The sequence below is a fragment of the Rhipicephalus microplus genome, chromosome 7 (assembly GCF_043290135.1).
Source record: "Rhipicephalus microplus isolate Deutch F79 chromosome 7, USDA_Rmic, whole genome shotgun sequence".
Lineage (NCBI taxonomy): Eukaryota > Metazoa > Arthropoda > Arachnida > Ixodida > Ixodidae > Rhipicephalus > Rhipicephalus microplus.
The window spans coordinates 147,020,865-147,037,643 of NC_134706.1; the positions used below are offsets into that span (position 1 = coordinate 147,020,865).

Below are 16,779 nucleotides of genomic sequence, written 5' to 3' on the forward strand. Positions count from 1 at the left end.
CTATACGTTTTTCATGTGTTAAAAGCATTTCCGAATTCTTTTAGCTTACCTACAAGCTTTTTGATTCCTCTTGTTCGTTCAATGTATCTCCTCTGAGTCTAAATAAAACGCTTACAAATTAACATCCACGTCGACATATACCATTTCTAGTAAATTAAGCTTTGCAAAGGTGTAACACAGCCTCCTTAGCCCGAAGCTGTGTTTCGCTATAGGCTCTTCGCAGCCACCCTGCGTTGTTCCTCTTGAGAAGAGCAAATCACTAAAGCAATCTTTCTTTTCAAATCCGGCCACCACTCTGGTCTATTAAAGGGGCCCTAAACTACCCCAAAAAATTTTTTTTCACTCGTTAAAAGTATACAAGTGCATCATATGCAAAATGCTGCATGATCCATGATTCTCCACGTGGCAGCGCAACAAGCCGCCAGTGTTCCACAAATTCTAAGAAACGATCTTCCATGCCTTTCGGGCTGGCACAAGACCTGAAGAAGTTGAATCTGACGTGCAGAATAAATATACTGCAATTGGTCAAGCAAGCACCTATGACTTCCTGTTAGCCTGCATGAAGCTGCCTTTTTTTTCAAAACCTCATTACGAAACAACTCAGGAAGCTTGTGCTCGCAAACGTTTCTCAATAGTCTTTTTTCCTTCTTTGTCATGCCTGTCTAAAATCCAGGAAGCTTACTGGATCTCAAGATTACATATAGTAGTTCTTCCCCTAATTTTTTATGTGAAAATCCACTAGTATGAACTCTTTTCGACTCAACTGTTGCCATAATTCTTGTCTATCTTCTGCCAGAGAAGTTCTTTTCTGAGTCAAATCTAGCACACTGAAGTAATGCTAACATTTAGATTCCCGGAAGCTTTAGTAATATGAACTCAATTTGTCGCTGATAGTTAGTCAATGCAGCAAGTGTTCCTTCAGTTCACTGAATCAAACACCTATTCAAGGCCAATCAAGTAAAAGGACAGCTAGTGATGGCATTTTTCTTATTAAAAAGTTGTTTGCAGCAGGGCAGAGCATTAGGTTTTAAAAAGGCCATATAAATTGAGGAACATGCGCACCCTATTTATAGACATTCAATATTAACATTAATGAACATGAGAGCCTAGGCTGACAGGGGCTATTCAAGAAAGCACGTTGATTGCCATTCTTTGATCAGCTTTCAAGCCTCACTTTAGCGTAAGCAAGCCTGCATTTATCCACTCAATGCAAGCGGAAAGATAGCAGACACACGGTAAAAATACTTCTCTATAATACACACATTGTCAGTAAAGCAACAATTTGTATTTTTTTTGATGGAGGAAAAATGTTGTAGGCCCATGAGCTCACATTTGGGTGCACTCTAAAAAACCCTAGGTGGTTGAAATTTCCGGATCCCTCCACTATGCCACTATGGCGTCTATCATAATGAAATAGTGGTCTTGGGACGTTATACTACACATATCAATCAATTTGTAATTTTAGTTCTCACGCAGTTTCAATTTCCAATAATCAAAAGACGTCTCAAAGTTTACACGCCTTTCTTACTAATATATATGTCTTTACACCTTTCATTAGGCACAACTACTACACTAATATGGCAATTTGAATGTAACAAATAGCTCAGAAGTGAAAGGTGGTCAAAGATGACCATGCAGGCCATTGCTTATTTATTCGAAGAACACCATCTGCATGCAGCCCCACCCTCTGTGCCCTCTGTCTCCTTTAATTTGAACACACTCCCAGCAACGATGAAGGTGGTGAGCTTATTACAGAGAAATTTGGTGAGACACTTTCTATAAACCTAAAAGCAAGGGCATTTTACCATGTAAAGATGTGTTGTGTGTGTGTGTATGCCCCTGTTTCACATCATGACGTTGGGCAGAAGGTCATCAGAACATTCTTATTGTGTTTCTGAAGTCAAGAGTTTGGTTCGGAAATCCCAGTGTTCAAGATTTCTTGTGGCATCTACTCTAGCCTAAGTTCATGGTTGTTGGTTAACGTGGTCAATGTGTCGCATCGTAGTCTGCCTTCATGTCTCGTCTACATGCAGTCAGCACTTTTGAGGGTATGTTGAAGAGTTGTACTGAAGCTGTTGTTAGGAATACAGGTCCAAGTATGTTTCATCAGTGCATAAGAGCCAGATTAGAGTAGTAGCATCCTTCTCAATCAGTGTGCATTTCTTTTAATGTTCTTGTGCAAGAAAGGCATTGAAGGTAAATTTTAATGACTTTTCACTGCCCTGCATGAACTGCTAACATGACTGAAAGGTCTTTTTGTTGTGGTGTTGTACCAGTCATTACTGTAACAGACCGGACTATCTGCTATCAGCCTTCGCCCTAGGCGATATCGTCTTCTCCTCCTCTCCACCGTTTCGTGCACTTTACGTTCCTTCCTTTTCTTTCTTTCCCCCTTCCCCGCTGTGAGCGCGGATATTTAAGCCCAGCAAATAAACGGCGAGGGGTCTTTCGTCATGGCGAGGCCCAGCCAAGTGTTTATCGTCGTCTTGTCTCTGAGATAAACGATACTAGGACCACTCAGCCTCCTGTTGCTTTATATTATTTCGCTTCGTAGGACTGCTCTTGGCATGCTTCTTCAGTACTTTGTACTAATATGAAAGGAGGTACTAGCAGGTGATGAATGTGGTGCTTTTATTTGGTGTTCTACATACTTCTCGCTAGATCCATTTGCACACAAAGCAAAAAATCAAAGTATGGTGGCAACAATTGCTCTGAGTTTTCTGTTGTTCATAATGTATTTTAGCAGGGTTGGTGGCAAAAAATGTTATATACCAGGCGTGAACCCCTCGATAAGCGAATTCCTTAAAGGGGAGCAGAAAGGCAGGTAACTGGACAACTGTGTTACAGTACGACTATGTTCCCTCTTGGGAACATAGTCGTAACGCATAGTCATAATACAACACAGGAGTCAGGCAAATATTGGGAGAGGACGGGGTTTCCAGTCTCCCTGTGCCTACCCTGGCACCATCCCCAATTCCAGCCTGAATCGTTTGACTGCTGACGACCTCGTGTGACAGCTCTCCCTCGTGCACTCTTATTTGTCAGTTACTTAACCGCCCTATCAGTCGAAGGCTGTTCATGTGATGAAGACAAACCTCCGTCAGTTCTTGTTTTGTGATTTGCTTATGGCGTATCCTCAGTATCTTTTCTTAGTGTACTTTGATCCTTAGCTGGAAATTCATCAACGTTACAACTTTCAACTCTTAGCGTGGTTTGTGGACTGTAAAAGTAATTGTCGCTGCTTTCTCCGGCAATCTGCTTCGTATGGTTCACACGTCAGTACTTCTCCTCTCAGCTGGTGAGGGTTTTGTAACTACGACTTTGTCGCTGAAGCCTCCTGGTACCAGCTGGATGCAGCGCCACAGAGAGCCTAGCAGAAAGGAAACTATAAAAATATGACCGAGCTAGATTGAGAAACACCGTGTGAAAGAAATTTTAAGATCTCACATGCCAAATATACAAAAAACTTCACAACTGCTGACAGCACAGGCAACAGTCTTCAGTATTACAAACAGTCACTCACTCGTAGCTTAAGATTTATTCATAGATATTGCATTTCAGTTTTGAGGACCAGTCCTGACACCAGCTGTCAAATGATCGTCCTGATGTTTTGGAGATTACAGCAATTTTTGACACCTATTCCGGTTTGTAACGTGTGCGTCCATTGATTTCTCTAAAGACAGCCAGCTGGCGTTAGCCACCCCACTAAACTGAAAATAATTAAGGACAGCGGGTCTGAAACAGAACTCTCTACTTTACAGAAACTATCTTGCCAGATCTGCGCAGAGCACTTTCTTCTTTCCACAGACTAAAATATGGGAAGAGTAATATGCGCCACTTACTTTCGCCAACTGAGCCGTTCCTTGCTGTTAGTTCTGTTTGGCTTTCCCACTTATTATTGGACGTCCTCAAAACACATACACCACAAAATTGCACACAGAGTATGTGATAATTAAGACAAATAAACTAGTTATTTGCTGATCAGAACAGTCCTGTTTGCTCGTCTGCACTGAGCCTAGAGAAAGGAATGTATAATCATACAACTGAGCGAGATTGAGAATATATGTCAGAAACAAAGTTCAAGATCTCACATGCCAAATATACCAAAAACATGCACAGCTGCTGACAGCGCAGACAATGATCTTCAGTACTAGAATCAGTCACTCACTCGTACCTTAAGATTTATTCATACATATTGCTTTTCAGTTTTGAGGACCAGTCCTGACACCAGTTGTCAAATTACCCTTCTAATGTGCTCGATATTAAAGCGATTTTTGACACATTTTCTGATTTGTATGTGTACATCCATTGATTTCTCGAAAGACAACCAGCTGTCCTTAACCATCCCTCTAAACGGAAAATTGATAAAGGAGAGCGAGTTTGAAATAAAACTCTCTACTTTACAGGAACCAGCTTGCCAGGTCTGTGCAGAGCACTTCCTTTTTTCGACAGACATAAAAAAAGCAGAAGGGAGAGGGGTGGAGAGGGGTTGTGGTCTTGTATTTCATTAAACTACACGGCACCGTTGGCATGCGTGTTTCTTGTTTATAAACAATTTAGCCTACTTGTTATGTGTTCTATGCATAAGCACATATAAACTCACGGAAACGTTTTTTTTAGCACGTCGTACTGCGGCCGGGCTCAATTAAGTCTACGTACTTCATAAGCTAGCTGATGTTTTGGCTGCAGTAGGGCAACGCATATATGTCAAAATAATCAACAAAAATACGTCCCACAACAAAATTGTAACTCGCGACGACCCATGGAGGCAAGGTGCCCGACGCCCACGCATTCCACCACACTTTACCAACCATTCGCTGCAACGTTGTAGGTGATTCGTGTGGCCGTTGCGACACCGGACGCGAGCGTCCGTGCGTTTGTCAAATTACAGCAAATGCGTGTGTTGTACAATTCAATCATCGTAACGCAACTAATAACCCCGAGTTCCCACACGTCCAGCACTTTTGTGCCGTTAACTGGCAAGCGCTGTGAACGCGAAAAAAACAAGTCGGTCGTGGCGATAGCATAGCAGGACACACAATGAGATATGCTTCGCGGCCGATATCCGCGACGTCCAAAGCACTTGGTGTGCCATCGCCAGCGTGATGCGACAAAATGAACTCTCCGAAGTGGGTCGCGTTCAGCAGTGGCATCCGTGGTTGCTTAATTGCACAGATCTGCACAATTTTCATTTGGGAAAGCACTGAATCGGGCGTCTTACAGGCGACAAACTCGATCCATGTTTATCGGTAAAATAGTCTTCAGTCAACAATTATGCCTATCAACTAGGCGTGCATGATTTTATGACAAAAATATTATACTCATGCGCCCAGCACGTTACTCTCTCGAACTTGAAAAATCGACACGTGAGTGATAACAGAACAGCGCCAAAAGCAGCAGACCCAGAAATTAGCTCATACCGGTCCATGTTTATCCAACGAGGTTGACTCTTTAGCTGACGTCGACATAAAGTTTCGAGACGGGCCAATAATGCCAGTCTAAATTGCAAGCCTCCGCTCATATTGGCTACTGGTTCTACAACTCGGTCCAATGTGACCGTTCTAATACGCTGGCACGGCCAATAATGGCGGAAAGTTCTGAATGCTGGTCGTAAATCACTGTTATATTCGCCTGGCACAGCCATTATTGGCGGAACGTTGTCAATGTGGTCCAACAACGCCGTTCTATTCGGCTGGCACAGCTGTCATTGACGGTACGTTGTCTATGCTGGTCCAACATCGCCGTTCTCTTCGGCTGGCACAGCCATCATTGTCGGTACGTTGTCAAACTAGGCCCTCCTTGGGCCATGAACTGCCACTCTATCCCCAACACTGGCCCAACGTTCTGTGCTGCCTAGATTTCTCTTGAAGTACTGAATATTTGCAGTAGAACGTGGACCACCATGGGTATTTTTATTTGACAGCTTAGAAGCTCTTTGATGCGTTTTGGTGAATTTTCTGCAAGAATATTGCAAAGGCGGGATAACTTCAAGTTTGTCCAATTAGGTACATGCTAAAAAACCTAGTTCAGATATACGAAAGGTAAAAAGTAAGTGAAAGGGATGAAATGAGTCGTCGCAAACAAAACAGAGAAACCTCAGAAGTTACTTGGTTTGCACAAAATATTAGCGCCAAGAGAAAGGGTGACCAATTAAAACTGAAAATGCATAACTGATGAAAAATATATTATGTTAATTGAGCATTTTTGGCCTGTCAGACAATATTGAGGCGCAAAAAATTAGAGGGGGAACACACACAGTCAGTCCTGACCAATTGAAGGCAATGGTACCATCAGTCTAAGAAGACGTAAGTGGGCGGCCTCTCGCTTTGTTTTTTTAACTTTTCTTACACAGTGGTGTGGCCATGTGGTGCGGAAATCCTCAAGGGGCAGTCAGAATATCTTAAGAGACTGCGTGGACAGTGAGTGTTTCAAAGGTTCGAGTTCAGTGGGATTTTAGGGCAGGCTGTAGTAAGGTGGCAGGAGGCCATGGTTTTGAGCAACGTGGCCATAAAGACAGAAATGTGAGACTGGTGTCCAAAGTGGCCATATAGGCAGGCGTTCGTTGGCAACAATCAACGACCTTGCCTCAAGAAAGTGCTGTCTCTGCCCCTTGCTATCACTAAGAACGAGAAATACATTTGAACTATGTGACTTGTTATGACCGTCATCATTGTCGAAGTCTTTCGGTCTTTGTGAACTGGACAAAAATATTTCGACGCATTCCAAGCAAGGGTGTACCGTCAAGGCGGGTCGATTCCCTGTCAGCGAAACGTGCACGAGGGGTCCGGTACCAGTTCGCGCAAAAAAATGCACGAGCCAAGAAAGGCCCTTGTGAGCTGGACTTTATGCAAGGCTTTCGAGGCAAACAAGGAAACAGCGGGACCATTTTTGAGGTCACCGAGGATCTGGACAGACCGGAACCGGCGTAGTATTTGCAGTTTGGTCTAAAAACTAAAACCAAACTGGTTGTGAGTGCACCTTGCATGGAAAAGCGGAGCCCCGGAAATTCGCAGCTAAGCCTCACCTTCCAGCAATCAACGAGGAATCGAATGTGGGGTTGAAGGAAAAGAAAAGGCAATATCTGCTGCGGGAGCCGGCTTCCACGACGAGGGATTAGTCGACCACTCCTTCTTTCACCATTCTCCATAATATCGCCTGAATGAAGCGGCATGCTTTGACGTTATGCTGGCGGACCACTACATTGTTTTACCCGAACGCAGTCAGGCAAGTTTGACACGTGAACTGGGAGCCAGTTTTTCGAACCTCACCCAACTGTCAGAAATGTCTTAGAAACCAATGTTATCTAAGATCATCAAACGTACGCGAAATCTTGGTGACGTGTGCGAAAAGTCAGTGCAGTGCTCTTGTGACCATATTTTGACATCGTGTTAACTGTGCTCTGTACACATACATTTAATGGTGTCTTTACCTTCATTCGTGGGTGGAGCACCTAAACCATAGCGCCGTATAGGCCGAATACACGGAAAATGCGCCCAGGGTTTGAAACGTGGCGCTATATAGGCGGAACACTTTTGTATATTTTAAGTTTTACATTTCAACAATGCTCCTGTACTGTTTTTGACTTCTCGTTCTCCTTTCAAATTCTCAGTTACTAACCATGTAAATAAATTGTTACCGTTCTTACGAGCGCCTCACCTGGCTTTTTTAACGAGGGGTTCTAGGACGGTGGCCCGCTACCTAACTGAGACCCGTGGGACACAGAATCGCAACAACTGGTGGCAGTGGTTGGATAACGTCAACCCGGGTCGCAACAGACTACTTCTCACAGAAGCAATACTGTTCGGTTTAAACGAGACTTCACGAAATGGCAGGCCCTACCACAATCACATTATCTGTTATAGCGTTTGAGAGATCGTGTCGCAGAAATTGCGCCGTTGGCGTTGGCAGCGTTGGTAGTGAGCGAAAAATCACCCGTGAGTGAAAAATCGAAGTTTTCGATTTCATAAAAAGCCGCTGGAGTAATTTATGATAATATGAATATTAGTTGTACAACCACATATTGCTCCCATCAACGACAACAGCTCGTGCATTTAGTATGGACCAGTTATATACACCATATGTCGTCGCTTCAACGCTGATCTCTGTAGTGCTTCAGCATGGCTGTGATCTGATCCCAATTACCCGACAGATGGTGCAAAGGGACAAAAGGTGCGCTTTGAAGGGCATCGCCTGACCATTCTTTCGGAGGAGTTTGTGTGTCGGCCTTCTTCTCCGTAGTTCGAACTAAGAGCTGTGGTCTCCTGTGACATTTGATCTTGCGCATATCCCTGAAGTGACACTCGACAGATGGCGTATGATATTGTAATTAATGAGTTTTTACAACACTGCATTTCGCGCTGGTGAACTTCCTTCAACTTATGTCATCAAAACATTCATAAGCAAAGCTTTTACAATGCAACTTGCCATCTGGTGTTGCAAATGCAAGCTCTCTAAAAAGCGTAAAGGTGTTCGTGCAAAGCGAAGCAGAAGACATATGACACAATAACGTTTTATGAACTGCTCTATCGTCAAAGTAAACTAGTTTTGGCGCTGGGCTGATAAACGGAAGTTCTCGGTATGAAGTCCCGGCTACTATGACTGCAATTTTGATGGAGGCGACACTCTTTGACGCCCGTGTACTTTGATTTACGGACACGTTAAAACACCCCAGGTGGTGGCAATTTCTTGAGCCCTATATTCAGCATCTCTCATAATCATATTGTGGTTTTGAAAAATTAAACCTTAAATATTATTAGCATTTTTAAATATTCTTGAACTAGTTTTCCATATGACGGCCACAGACAAAAAGCCAGCTACCTATCTCGTTATCTTTAACACGTGACGTTTTAATGAACCAGCTGATTTTAGGACAACAGAAGGAGCGTTAGCTTAGGCCACTTAAAAATACAATTGCTCGTCGCCGCATGAGCTTGCATTCAGAATAACAATAAATGCACGTCAAACTTAATGGAAGAGAAACAGAATAGAATAGTTCTAAGTTAGACCACTCTTGGATATCCTTTATTTTTTTCATGCCAATGTACTACTGTACTTCGCCATTGGAATTACAAGCATCGCAACCTTCTTCAACAGGTACATGAGAGAAACTGATCATCTTGTATCAACATGAAGGCTTTCGTTGTGATGATCGTGTTCACATCGCAAATGATTCTTGCTTTATGTGATGGGTGCATAGCAAGAGGAGACCCTCAAAGTAAGGAGCATTGAAGACTCTGAATTGAAGATCTGTGATGATACCGTACAGTAATGATGTATAGCATAGCTGCTCACGCATTGAGAAGACCACTGTGAAAGCCGAGATAGTAGTTTGGACTCCGTATCTAATAGTTTTGCCTGAGCGCAGTGATACTGACTACAACTCTTAAAAAAACGCTGATATGTTTGCTACTGGTATTCTGCATATTGAGAAACTAATAGTGCACGCTTGCATACTATACTGCAGCAGTACTGTAAAAGCAATCTTTCTGAAACACAATTGAGTTGCAAATTGAAGCAGAGAGAAAATTGTCCTTACCTTTAAAATATATCAGCAGCATAACTCTACTGAATATCACTAAACTCCCACCAATATATTGTTGTACTTGTGGCACTACTTTTCCTGTCTTTATAGCTCTTACTTCTTCTAACATTAAGAAATATTTGCCCAAAGATACCATATTTCTGTTCTGGATTGGATTTTCTGGTAGTGTGCGTACTTTTGTTAATTAATTTAGAGTTGCTGGACGCGCACAACATCGTATGCAGGAAAAGAGCGGTCACATCAGAGCGCTGTGATTTAACTTCTCGTTTTTCTTATCAACATGTCTTGTTGTTTAGAAGAAGATTATGCAATTGTTTTGGAAATACCAACGAAATGAGCTTAGCGTCCTTCTCAAATCAAGCGGTGTGCGAAATGAGTGGTCACAACCTCTTCAAGACGTGGAAAAAAATCCTTGTGACACGTTCAATAACAAACGTATTTACATGTATCCTTAGAAGGTGCACATGTTGAGGCATAAAAACAGGAATATTCCTGCCATCCAAGTAATTGCTCAATTAAAACATACGCTTGCGAGTTGCACGGCCATTTTCTCCTCTACTGTGCCAATCTCTTGATTGATATGTGGGGGGCAACGTACCAAAATCATCATATGACTATTAGTGATGCCACAGTGGAGAGCTCAGAAAACTTTGACCACCTGGGGTTCTTTAACAAGCACTCTAGTCTGAGCACGGGGGCCTACAGCATTTTGGCCTCTAGCGAAATCGCAGCCACCGCCGCCGCCACCGGGATTCGATCCAGCGACCTTCGGGTCAGCAGCCAGGTACTATGGCCACTAGGCCACCACGACGAGGCTGGGGCAACATTTTGGCGTTCATCTTTGTCTGTTTCACTTACGTAATTTATTCACCCTAGTTTGCAACAAAATGTGCCATAAAACTCTTCGGGTTTTTTTGTTCATAATGAAGTAATTTTTGTAGTTCCATACTGGACATCGGCAATTGCGGGTTTTTTATCACAGAACCTGAGTAAGTGTACTTTAATTGAATCAACAATTCGTGTGATCACCACTTGACGTAACTGTCCAAGGGATATATACAAAGTGTTCTTGATGGGCTACTACTGCAACTCATACTTAAAAAAAGAACAAAAAAACGGAATACCAGGGCAAGGGGGATTGCATCCAACGAAAAAAAAGGCATAAACCAAGAAAGTAAAATAAAGCTACAAGAACAATCCCCACATCCACTCAAGGGCGCAAACGACTTTAGAAGCAGGAGGTGAATGACTGCCGGTCGAGTTCGGTGCCGTTCAGAGTTAGTAATGTCGTATGGGATAACATAGGAATCAAAACTGTGATCATGTGGAAGCACCTTGTATGGGCCGTGAGTATCGCAGAAGATGTTTTTGACTTAATTGACGTCTGCTTATCGGCGTTCATACCCAAACGCGGTCACCGAGCTTCCATTCCACGAAGTTTTGTCGAAGAGTGTAACAGCTGCTGTTGGTCGTCTGGTGATTTATGATGCACAGGTGAACAAGTTCTGCAGAAATATTTGTTTTTGAGCTATTAGGTGCTTTCTGCAACATGGTGCTCGCTTGCGTTAGGTTCTTTGTGTCAGTTGTGTTTTTGTGCTGTATAGTGATTTTCATCTGGCGAGTTGTCGAGCTTCTTCAGCGCGCTGAAGGTAGACGGCGGAGTAGAAGATTTCATTGTCAGCGATGCTTCGCAGCATCGCGTCGAGCGTCGTTAAGGTATTCCTTCCGTATACTGAACTGCATGTCGACATATCTGCACTGGCGTAATCTCCTGCACTGTCGTGTTGTATGCAAAGGTCACATGTTTTGTATTAGGGATGAAGCTCCTAAAGTCATGGGTATGTTCCTGCACGCCTCTTTTGACTGGTTCGTAACCACCTAGTTGTTTGACTCACTCAGCAGGTGATGCTAGTGTTAGTGAAAAACAGACGGAGAAGAGACAGAGAGACAGACAGACAGAGAGACAAAGAGACATACATATATGTGAACACACAGATGGACGTAAGGATGGATGGACGCATGCGGCAGACAGACGAACGCACTCGTCCTTCCGTGCACGGACGGACGCACGGAGAGACGCACGGACGGGTGCATAGACTTAAGGCCACACGGACTCATGCAAGGATGGACATCATTCCTAATGTCTGCATCGTGTAGCACATGCTTTCCGAATACTAACTCATTCATTGATATGCAACCTACCACAATCGGAGGGACGTGCACGCACTCGGTCTTTGCAAATTTCCCACTGCAGCCAGCACGAGAATTCCCTCTCACTCTATTTCACGGATCATAAAGCCGTAATATTGACGCGACCTCGCAATACAGCCACCACGATAACGAAGAAATGAAAACAACCAACAAAGAAATGAAACAACAAACGAGTAAGAATAAGACTAAAGTTGTTTTGTATTATACACGCACAGCCTTACGTCTTATTAATGATCTATAATGTTTTCACGGCAGAGTTACAGTTTACCGATGACCTCTCCCTCTCAAACTTCACCCACTTATCATAATTTACTCGGTGGATATGGCGTGATTCTTTACTTGGCCCCAAGTTCTGCCATCTCATCAGTTTTGTCTTGACATACCAACTCCTGCATTCGTCAACGTCTTGACGAAATGACATCTGGTGAAGGTGCTGGGCGGTTGTTCTTTGGAAACTTCCGTCAAGTCGTGAATTTAGCCACTACCGCGAAGAGACGTGGATGCCACTGTTGCGGTGTTGTCACTCCAGAATCAAGATGATTCCACAATTAGTCCACATTTTCGGGACTTCGGAATGAAATGGGAATGAATTAAGGAAAACACTTGAACGAAAGAAATGACGATGGAATTAAGCGCATTTTTCGTGGAATAGAAGGGAATAGAATAATTATTTTTCATTTTTTGAAATACAGTACATTTATTTATACGCAGAGTTTTCAATTTATACACATTAGTGACCTGTAAGTCAAATATACCAATATTAAAGTAGTAGTTTTACAATCATTGGAAGATCACAAGCAGGGCACGCTTATAAGCAACCCGCCTACTCCATTTATTTCCTTATATGGACTGTGTTGTAGCGTACTTTGTCTATTCTTTCCGCTACCAAGGTTCTATGCCGTTTGTACTTAACCTGTTAAGGTATGGTGGTGGCCTACTTCATCAGGTCTTGTGATTTTTTTTCTCTTGGCGGTGCCAAGGCCACCACCCAACTCTTCGTTTCTTGTTCTGCCTTCTGTCAGTGTAGTCGATTCGCACGCATATATGAAAAACCACTTCTCTACGCGTATTCACGCTGCCGCGGTTGCTGATTTCAGTGCGAGCTTTCGTATGCGCCAGCTTGCGTGCCGTCTCACCTCATACTCCGCCTCCACTTCCCAATTACAGGGCTGTCACCCATAACTGTCACCATTACCCATGACAAACGGGCGCCTTTGCAATAAACTGCACGAGATGCGTCACCAAGCTACCTTGTGTTTCGTAACGTTTCCTTCATGTATACATATGTATGCACATTTCTATAGTCCAACAAAACAATGCGCGGCCCTGCATTGATACTGTTATGCAATGCGGCGTCTGCCCGTAACTTTTGCTGTCTTCCCGTAACAATATCTTTAAGGGTACATTGCAAAAACATCCCCAAGAAGCATTCAATAGTGTTACTAGTTTCCCCACAGGCACATTCTGTGAAAATATATTGCCAAAAGAGAGCTCAGCATGTACAACCTTATGTTTGTTCAGTACCTTTTTGTAAAAACTTTACCTGTGCCTGCATTGTTCGGTTACTGGTCACAAGCACACCCATTTTTAACACTTTGCATTTCTGCCTTTGTTTCACTTGAAGGTAAGCTATATCTTTTTATTGTGTGAGAAAAACGTCTACAGCGCTATATAGGCCAAAAACGTTTCTGAATGGCAGTACAAGACGGTGCCGCGTAAACATGATGTAGAGAGCCTTCGTGTTTGTGCCTTTTACGTGGCGTGACTTCACGGGAATCCACGTGAAAACTTGTGCCATTTGATTATATGGTCGCAATTATCATATGCTAATCTTAACAAGCTTTAGAAAAAGTTTGCCGAAGCCCGCAGGGGCGTCTGTGTAGGCAGGCGTTTGGTTTGTAGCGGTACCACAGACCCGAGCTAGCGGGAGAGTTTCTGACTCCCTCCCACGCCTAGATGTGCGTGGCCGAGCCGTATGCGGAAAAAATGGGATCCTGGGCATTGAGCCGCGACAGTTTATTGGACCTTTAAGGCCCCCCGGCTGAGGTAAGATGCCCCTTTGACCCCGTCTTCACATAAATTTCACCCCTGGGCTGACCCACCCAGGGTAAATTGTAGTCGCTTTTTTCTATTCCTTTCTCTCTCTCTTTACATCTGCATCTTTTCATCCCTTTTTATCTTTCCTGTTTCTTTTTTTTTTTCACTTCCAATTTGTCTGGTGGTGAGGGTTAACCCTGTGTTAATAGACTGTCTTTGTCTAGGCGAATAAGATTATGGTAGCGTTTTATGATAGGCGTCTTCAAGTTTTTAGTATTCACAAATTTGTAGTGTCCCATCGTAGGGCTCCATAACGGCTGGTCGCCGACGCTGCGGAATAAAAATAAGACTGTATTGCATAAAGCATTTCAACTACTTACCGATCGTATCGGCTTGAAGCGGGTACGAACCAGTGAAATAAACTTTTTGAACCAGCCCATAGAAACATTTCTTCACTTTCACGTCATTCACTGTGAGAAAACTGCAGAGCAGCCAAGTGTGGCTGCAAAGCGCAATGTGGCTGCAAAGAGCAGCCACACTGCGTAAGCTGTGACGGAAACCATGCCGTGTACTCGCATTCTAGTCTATAGTGGACGAAATAAAAAGAGATAATAACGCTGAAGGTGAAGGTGAGCAAGCCAGGACCGTATATTATTTTGTAGTTGCCAGGTGTCCTACTGAAACTGTTAGGGCTGAATACAAGGTAACCAGAAAAGCTAGTGGAATTCTCCTCCTCTAAATTCGGGACAAAGAACAATTTGAAAAGATAGGCGACCTCTCAACTTTCGGTGGCGTACCGATCACCGTAAGACCCCACAGATAAATGAAGACAACTCGCAGAGTGGTATCTGATGCAGACTCAACCTTACCGAAACTGAACTTTTAGAGGGGTGAAAGGGCCAAAATGTGACTAGTGTACAGAGAATCATCATCAGGAGAGATAACAAGCAAGCACCAACAAAACACCTAATACTCACGTTTTCTTCCTGTAAACTTCCAGAACCATTCAAACAAGGTACACGGAGACCTCTGTCAGGCCATCCATACCAAACCCTTGTCGTTGCTTCCAATGCCAAAAATGTGGCCACGGCTATAATTGGTGTCGTAATTGCCAAGGTTGTCCACAATGTAGAGTCCTGGGCCACGTGTCTAAGAACTGCAAAGAGCAGCCACACTGCGTAAGCTGTGACGGAAACCATGCCGTGTACTCGCATTCCAGTCTATATTGGAAGAACGAAAAAGAGATAATAACGCTGAAGGTGAAAGAAAACATTTCTTTCAAGGAAGCAAGAAAGTGTCGCGCCATTCTATGGCACAGCATACGCTGATGCGGTGTGTCAGGGACACCAGCGCACCAGCCCTCGTCACTCCTTCGACCCGAGCGTTGTGAGCCAGTGGTTCTGGCGCCTGCCCACAAGGCGGCTGTAGTCTGAACTACTCCGCCTACTCGCCAACAGAGACCTAAGACTTCAGGGTCCTCAGATCTTGAGGTGAAGGGAGGCCCAGAATTAGAACTACCAGCTTGCACGTGCGGGCCCCCAGTGCCTCCGAAGAGGCAAGGAATACGTCGGTACCCTTCGTGCCGAAAGAGCGGCGTGACTCCATGGAGCGTGCCAAGAAAAAAAAAGCAGATAATAGGGTCTGGTGTGGCCCTGTTACTTGAATTCATATTCCCTGCCGAAACAGCCACTCGCTTTTCGTACACGCAGCCAGTGCCTCCTGTATTTTTAGTTCCCGGCCGAAGAAGCGGATTTCAATGGGAAGCGGCCACCGGTGCTAGTGCGGCGTTTCCACGCCAGACGCCGCCACTGGAGTGGAGAAGCCGCTGCGTCGTGCCCCCGAGCAAACTACCCAGGCACCACACCGGAATTGAACCAATCATGGACCCATATCGGCTAACGTCGGCCGCGATATTGGCCCAAGTTTGGCATTTCGGCCAAGTGCAACTTCCTATGCTGTAGGAGCGATGTTCAAGCCGACATGGGCCCGACGTTCTGCCGTTGCATTTTTCAATATCCAGCCGACGCCGGCCCGCTCTACATATACTAATTAATAGCTGTCCTTTCACCGACACAGTTGACAACACACATTAAACATATGACCATTTTCGGACCCCATTGTTGCCAATGAAATGCCATTATTACGCACACATTCGCTTTCAACGACTATTGGCTACCATTGGCTTGCCAATATTCCACTGATATTATTAAGGGCTTCTTACTGCTGAAATTCCTTAGCCAGTAGACTCTACATTACGCCGCCAGAACTCCTCCTAGCAGCTTATAGCAGCCCCGTACAAGCTTCGAGTGTAGTATACATCAAGGCGACTGACAACTGGTTGACTTAGTGTAGAAACACTGCATTATTCCACTAAATCGTCCATTTTCGCCTTTTTTCTTGCATTGCCAAGTACCCTCCCCGCATATAAAGCATAGGACTGCACAAGTCTAGTTGCTGCTAGATTGACAGGTATCTTTTCAGTTAAGTTGTCATTTTAGAATTGGAATAAAGTAGTCTGGCGCATGCGCCATCGTTTGTCCTTTTTTCTGTGTGTGATCTCTTTGCCCTCTTGACACTACATATATTGCCGCCATTTGTGCAATAAAATTGGTTGTAAGTGTCCGCTCTGTCCTATCTCTCTGCTATATGTGCCATCTTGAACATTATCTGTGCACTAAGGAAGTATATTTCTCTCAAAAAATGCAATACCAACCAGCCCAAGTAGCCACTGCTTTAGTTTTGTTACGGCGGTGCGCGCACACACTACCTCTGCCAGCCGCCACTCTCATCTGCGGGAGCGGCTGAGAAGTGTGCGCTCTCACCTCCAGGGTGGCCGTGGAAACTGCAGCGCTGCTTTTCTATACTAGCAAGGTTTCGGATTCGATAGTGTGGGTTCCGGAGAAAAACTTTCGAGAATGATAACTTCGACATAGTAAACTTTGAACGACCCCTTTACCTGGGATGAGCAGCAGCAGTGAAACCTGATATGC

General features: G+C 44.1%; 1 long non-coding RNA gene across 2 annotated transcripts in view; it reads left to right on the forward strand.

The window, feature by feature from the left end:
- LOC142767100 (uncharacterized) overlaps positions 1-16,779 on the forward strand; it is an 83,361-nt gene that overhangs the window by 14,247 nt on the left and 52,335 nt on the right. For both annotated transcript variants that reach the window (XR_012884750.1, XR_012884751.1), the window contains exon 2: positions 9,094-9,214. This is a non-coding gene — a long non-coding RNA (uncharacterized LOC142767100). The remainder of the gene's footprint in view (positions 1-9,093; positions 9,215-16,779) is intronic.